At 39.6% G+C, this 7,500-nt stretch overlaps 1 protein-coding gene across 2 annotated transcripts in view; it reads right to left on the reverse strand.

Annotated features, from left to right (window-relative positions):
- rsrc1 (arginine/serine-rich coiled-coil 1) overlaps positions 1-7,500 on the reverse strand; it is a 157,856-nt gene that overhangs the window by 73,724 nt on the left and 76,632 nt on the right. The gene's annotated exons all lie outside the window — the stretch shown is intronic.

Raw genomic sequence — 7,500 nt, forward strand, 5'->3', positions numbered from 1 at the left:
TATCAAACTGTAAAAGTTGTCACTTTGTAAAAATGTCAGCTCGGGTGGCGGCGGGGAAATATAATGACCCGCTTTAATGTAAAACCGTCACTCTGCACTGTCTTAGATGACAAACACGTCTAGCTCTTCTTGCAAATCTCTTTTATAAAAAAAAAACCCAACAACAGCAAATAAAAAAACAAACAAAAAAACCCTTGCCTCTCCAAGATCTTACTCGAGCGCCTCCTTCCTTTGTTTATTTATTTATTTATTTATATATATAAAGTGTTGTATCCCAAGAAGGGTATCAAATAGATTGGGAGCGTTTGAGATAAATTTATCAATCACAACAGCAGGAGGGGGAAAAAACGGGGTACAGGGGGGAGCGGAGCTCAAGTTAAGACAGCCCACACTATATCAATCTTCTTCCTTATTCTCTGTTTTCAGCCTCGTTTTTTTCTATTCGTGCAACTGTGATTACAGAAACACTCCGTCTTGGTGCAATAACAAGTCGAGGAGAAGAAAAAAAAAAAAAAAAAAAAGGAAAAAAAAAAAATCAGGGCTTAAGTGGATGGATAACAGCAGGCATGGCAATCATCTTAGTTACAGTTTATTATGAAATTTCCTCCATAATTACGTTTGCATTTGTTTACCGTGCCCCCCAGGCCTCTGTCGGGCCATATAAGACAGTTCGTATTTACAAAAGAGATCTCCCTCCCTCGCTCTCTCCCTCGCTCCGACTAACTGAAAAGAGAAAAGAAAAAAAAAAAAGCAGGAACGAATGAAAGAAAAGGAAGAAAAGAACATTAATACGGAACAAACGCTCGCCTTTTGCTTCATAACATGACGGATGGGTAGAGGAATAATAGGTCCATAAATATGGTGTATTATGAACGAGGGCTTTGCTGGCGTGTTTGAGACGGTTTCTGATCACGCATTAATCAGAGAGAGAGAGACAGAGACTTGTACATGGTATGTTTATGTTTGTGTTTATTCATTTGCAGCACACTATTACATATGATGCGAAAAGTAGAGACACGATTAATTAAACACAAGTGCTCGTCAAACTATGAATTAAAAAAACGATTCAATCCGAGTCGAATACGGTGACGAAATAATAGCTGTGTATTACAGAAATAAGGAAGGAATAAACCATATTGGGGAGTGCAGTTAGAAGAAAACAATGCACAAAGGGGGAGTGTGATGAAGCGGATTATTTTCCCATCACAGTTCACAGCGATGTGCCAACAGTTACAATTATTAAGTTCTGACCAATTCCCACCCACCAGTCATACGACAACTACTGACATTCACGTGAAGTCGGACAACCTCATCTTTTCAAACTGCCGCTCCTGCTGCATCACGAGGAGGCGTAACGCTCAGAGAAAAGCCTGATCCGCCCTCTTCTCTTACATTACAACCGCAATAAACGGTCGTTCCCTCACCAGCGACTCGATCTGTCTCGCTATTTCGGTTAATGACATACAAACGCAGCTTGTCATGTTACTGAACAACTAAACGAACCAAACAGAAAGTCCTCCGTTCTGAAGACTTTCCCTTGTCGGAAAACTTTTGCGTTTAAAGTTACGAAGCGCCGACTCTAGAGACTCCTTCCAAAAACCCTACATAAACATCTCCTCACAGAAAACATCACCGTATTAATCACGTCACGTGCAGCATCCACTACCGGAGTCCTCGTGTTACACCTTCTGACCAATCAGAATCAAGGATTAAACAGTGCTACGGTATAATAAAGAACACCTCGACGGGTTAAACGTAAACACCACCACAAGTTTCGATGGAACGTCACGTCTACTCTATAACGCCCGGGTCTGAAAGAACTTGCTCGTATATATAGACGCAAACATGTTTTGTAGAGCGTTCAAAGCTACTGTACTGTCCGTGCGAACAAAAGGAGTGGTCACTATGAAGGTCTTCGTTTCGTTTGCTACGTTATGACTGCGCAAGACTAATGACTGCCTGTCATTCATTAGCAAACACTAAAACCCTTTTAATTGTGGTCTCTCGGGGTTTCTCTCGCGCTCTCGGGCGCTCTCGTATAAACACATCCGTACGAGAGAAGAGTTTCGCGTTCCCGTCACATTAAAAAAGAATCAGTGCCCCAATTACACACATGCCAATCGAGTTCAAAACAATGAAGGAGAAGATGAAGTAAATGAGGAGAGAAGGATGGAGCGATCTTTACAAACATCTACGTGTTTATCAGTGGGACATATTGAAGATGATAATAATAAAAAATAAAAAAAACAAAGAGGAGGGGAAAAGGAAATCTTCCATTCACTTCCATCACCTATTTTTTTTTTTTTTAGTTTCATATCAGGTGTGTGTACGAGTGTGTTACTGTATAAGAGCTTAGGCCTAACCTACAGTAAGTACTTATGATTCAGGGAACATCTCTCTCTCTCTCTCTCAGACACAATTTTTAAAAATCATCAATTTAATAATCTTACATCAAATGCAATAAAATCCATCTAATTACTTTTCTTTAAATAGTAAGTGTACTTTAATAGCATAAGCATGTTATTTACATGGCACTGAATGCGTGAGATTTTGCTTTTTTTTTTTTTTTTTTTTTTTAAACATTAAATTTATATTGTTTACAAGCATTTAAAATGAATAACTGTTTATACTATAAATTTATGGCCAAACCTTTATTACAATATTTTCCCTGCTAAATCACAGAATTTGCAGATAATATCATGGTCTTCGGCATCATTTTATTTAAAAAATAAAATAAAATAAAAAAACAGAAAAGGAAATATTTTCATTCAGTGTTTTCCTAATGTCACTAAAAACAAATGGGAACATAGAACAGAGCAACTTAAAAAGTACACACACTTAGCACTCAATTTCACGTTACAGATCAGTCATTCGTCAACTTAGCGTGTGAAAGTCATTCGGTTTTACGTCTGAATTGTTGCGATGTCATGAATGACTGGGAATGTTGCCAGTACCTAGATTTCTGCATGTACACAAAACAGTTCTACTTCAGGGAATTCATACTAAAGCTACTAAGCAGACTCGCTAATGAATACTATATGCTAGCTGGACGTTTGTGCTTTTGAGAGAAATAACAGTGTACTTCTTATATGGAGATTGGCTGGATAATGTAAGGCCATTCAGTGTTTAAAAAAAAAAAAAAAAAAGGCTAAATAAGTGTGTGCTGGATCAAGTGCTATTTTATTCACTTCTGATTAATGGGGATGGGAAGCAATATTCAGGCAGCAATACATTCCTAATATACTAGACTCGTTGCTTGCCTTTTTCTCATTCATGTGTCATCATATTATTTATTTTTTTATGTCTCTTGCTTTTGTTACATCATATTACACTTGAAAAAGAAAAAGAATGCAATTTTTCATCTTCAGTTCACATTTTCTGGGGTTTTTTTTCTTCCAGGGTTAAAGGCAGTGGTCTAGATGCTACGTAAAAATCTGGCAATGCTGAAGGCGGAAGCTAAGTAAAAATCTGGCAACACTGAAGGCGGAAGCTACGTAAAAATCTGGCAACACTGAAGGCGGAAGCTACGTAAAAATCTGGCAACACTGAAGGCGGAAGCTACGTAAAAATCTGGCAACACTGAAGGCGGAAGCCACGTAAAAATCTGGCAACACTGAAGGCGGAAGCCACGTAAAAATCTGGCAACACTGAAGGCGGAAGCTACGTAAAAATCTGGCAACGCCGAAGGTAGAAGCTATGGAAATATCTGGCAACACCGAAGGCAGAAGGTATGGAAAAATCTGGCAACACTGAAGGCGTGAACTAAATGCAGTTAATTTGTATAATCTGAATGATGTATCTGGAAAATGAACTTAAACTGGTGCTTAACCCAGCACTGAATACGTGTTCGTCACCGACTCTGAATCGGGCCCTGTAATTTGTATTTCGTTGAGGTCAGTACATCAGGCTGGTCGTCTGAGATCATTTAACTTTGCACTGTACGCGTGTATTTTTTTCTATTTTAGGTTCTGATTTCAAGCGGAGCTTTTAAAGTTTATAAAATGGTTCATAAAGATAGCATTTTAGGGGAAGAACTCATTTCAGTGTGTCGAATTGTTAAAAAATAAAATAAAAGAAATAAATACTACAGCAGCGTTGCTGCACTATTTCAAGGAAAACAGATTTCAAAATCTGATTAGATTAAAAAGTCTAATTAGAAATCTCAGTTAAACGCTATTGCTTCGTTAATCCTAAAAGCATACGAGGACCCAATATGCAAATGTCTTCTGTTATTACACTGAATCATCAAGAGACGTGGGTGAATAAGCATAGGCTTGAGAGCATTTCCTATTTGCATATTCATAAAATCTGAATTTCTTAATGAGTATTCATTTCACAGAATATATTTGTGAAACCACCACATCAGTCAATATTTAACATAGAAAAATATGTTCCATCTAACTATAATACAGTCTGATAGATTTTCTCTTTTTTCTCAGCATCAAAATGGCTTGCTTTTCTCCTACAGACAGCTCTCTGGTCTTCATGTTGGCTTATCCTTTTTAACAACAAATGCAGTCTTCACATGCAAAAGGTTTAACATATCTAGATGTAAAAATCAGGAAATAAACACTGAATTTCTGTTCTATCGTCTCACTCATCCTTTGATCTCGAACACAAATGTGTTCAATGTATAGCAAAAAAATAAATAAATAGAACTGGCCTGGCTGTTCCAATACTTTCGGAGGAGACTGTAGAAGGATACAGCACACACCGGGGAATCTGATCACATGACACTCGTTTAAATTTATTAAGGAGATTATTATCGAAAATTAGTCTGATTTACTTCTTACCCAAATTTCAAATGATTTCTTCCAAACAGGAAGAGTAGACTGTCCAAACTGTAAGGAAAGTTCTAACGAGCATCAACACAACCATCGTTAAATAAGATGATACCATTGATTTTCTGCAAAAAGACATAATTAGTACATTCTAGAAACATATCAGATTAGTGTTACTGATTAAAGTTTAAAGTGAACAGAAAATGAGCTTTGACTCAGATCCATGTTCTGATTAAAGAATAAAGCAGGTCCTTCTAACCACGTGCCTGAGACCCCGGGGATGAAATCCCAGATTTGGAAAGGTTTTGGAGTGTGTCCGCTATCTCGCTCCCACACACACACACAGGTTTGCTCACTGGCATCCGAGCTTCTGCAAAGGGCCAAACCAATTAGCTCAATTACAGCAAAACAAGCCGCTTCTCTGCTCTCTGCTTTCGAAAATGTTCAGGTATCTCATTGTTGATGATTTATCCCTCACTCTGCCTACGGAAAACTGTCATTTATTTTTATCATCATCATCCTCCTCCTCCTCTCCTCACAGCTGTGATCGTCATGGTGATGAGAGGGATTGTCTTAGGTGGTTTTCACACTGGGCATGTCCGCTGAGGTCCGAATCCACCTGTCTGGTTTCAGACTCACTTGATTCTATCGAACCCCGGGGCATTCGCATTCATCTTACATCATCACAAACGCGCATGGAGAACACAATACGACTCACCACATACATATATATTATTTTGGTGCTATTAAGCTACGTTCCCCTGCCCAATATACACGTGCCATGAAAACTACTGATGTCGTCATCGGCGAAGACACATACGCAGGTTAATTTACTTCCTGAACAAGTGCGGACAGGAGTACGAGTTGCGTTCACATTCACGGGAATCGCATGCAACCGAACCATCTCCTACAGGCGGTCTCGGGTTCGGTACCGCACGACAGCTTCCACGTTAACGATTTTTCATGTCCTCTGCTCTGGATTACACTGTCAGCGTGAAAGCCCCGTTAATATATTACTGGCTGACCTCATGTCCGTGGCGGGGGGGTGGGGGGGGGGATTGTGAGGCTTGGTTCACGAGGCATAACCATGATGCCAAAGATCACAGTATTTCTCACAAATAATACTGACAAATCACATGCGCCAATAACAATCTCAGATTTGAATACGACCTACATGGATTCCTACAATCTCCTGGTGCATGGCCAGAAAATACAGCAAAAGTAAATAAATAAATATAGCTGTGTATAACAGGCTTGGGACGACTGATGACAGAGTGTTGGGAATCTATCCCGATGGCTATCGAGTCGGACGATTTAAATGTCAGTCGGAAAACACGGCGTTAAAGATGGAAAAATAATAAAGTGCGTTGTGTATTGTAATACATGTTTCCTTTTCGCCCGGTTTGTTTCCTATACGAACCTTAAGAACTTGCTTCCCCCGCCCCTGACATTGCCGCTCAATAGTTTATATAATATAATATATACTTTAATAATGAGCTTGGTTAAAGCTAATAACATGTTTATTTGCAGCCCTTTGAAGACTAGATGCTAGGGATTGCAGCTACAGGCAACTCATAACCAGTTTCCAATATCTTCCAATACATACTGTGGCGTCAAAAAGTGTGAAACCACACTGAAAATCTGGGTTCAAAAAAACTGGCAAAAAATTCATTTCAAAGTTGAAATAAACAGAAGGCTTTAGAAGTTCGAGAAGTACTGAATATTCAAAACTCCGCACCATCTCTAGGCCGCTATTAAACGCAAGCGGATGTGTGATACTGACTATGCGGACTGCTTCGTACAAAAGGTCAGATTCTCCACATGCCTCATCTCTTCTGCTGGATCGTGTGTCACGTGACACTCTGATGGATTCGATCGAAAACGGATCAGGAGGTTTTGCGCAAACTTGTGGAGTCTGAGCCGGCTCGAGTGCACGTCGTCCATTAAAGCAAAAAAAAACAAAAAAAAAAAAAAAAACAACAACAACGCACCAAATACTCAGAAATCGTTTGTGTAAATATTTCAAACGATTCTATTTTTCACCCTCAGGTGAAACAAGTCAGTAATATAATTTGAAAATGAAATGAAAATTGTTAAAGTAGAAAAGAATGCAAAACACAAGCGTTTTCGGTAATGCGCCCAGACTTCTGGACCCCGCTGGATGTCTGGCCACGCCCCCCTTCGTTTCCCGATAGTTCGTGACGGCATGACGGCATATTACACACGATCTCACGAGCCTAGTGTGTAACTTGTTACTTGAACAGAAAACTATTACCGAACAGCGGTTCGGGGACGTCTCCGAATACGCCGGAACACTTCGTCAAAGCGACTCGAAAGTACATGTTTCGAAGTACAAGGAACGTCTGAGCACAGACAGGTCACACCTGATTTGTTGACCATCACTTACCCTTCAGCAAGCGGAGTAAAAAAGCTGCAACTACACTGTAAGTTAAGAAGAATCAGACAATAATAACAACAACAATAACAATTAAATAACTAAAGCCAACCACTCAAGGACAGTCCTGTACTTCACATCATGACCGAGATGATCCCCAAATCTCACTGCAACCCCCTCTTTCCCTCCCCTCATCTCATTTGACTTTTTATTTGTCATTTAGATCCCTTTCTTCCCCCGTGTCGTTATTCCCTCTCTCTAAAAGATACAAAAAAACCGAGCGGAGTGGGGAGGGTCAGGTTATCCAGACCCAGTGGAAAATGC

The sequence above is a fragment of the Ictalurus punctatus genome, chromosome 20 (assembly GCF_001660625.3).
Source record: "Ictalurus punctatus breed USDA103 chromosome 20, Coco_2.0, whole genome shotgun sequence".
Lineage (NCBI taxonomy): Eukaryota > Metazoa > Chordata > Actinopteri > Siluriformes > Ictaluridae > Ictalurus > Ictalurus punctatus.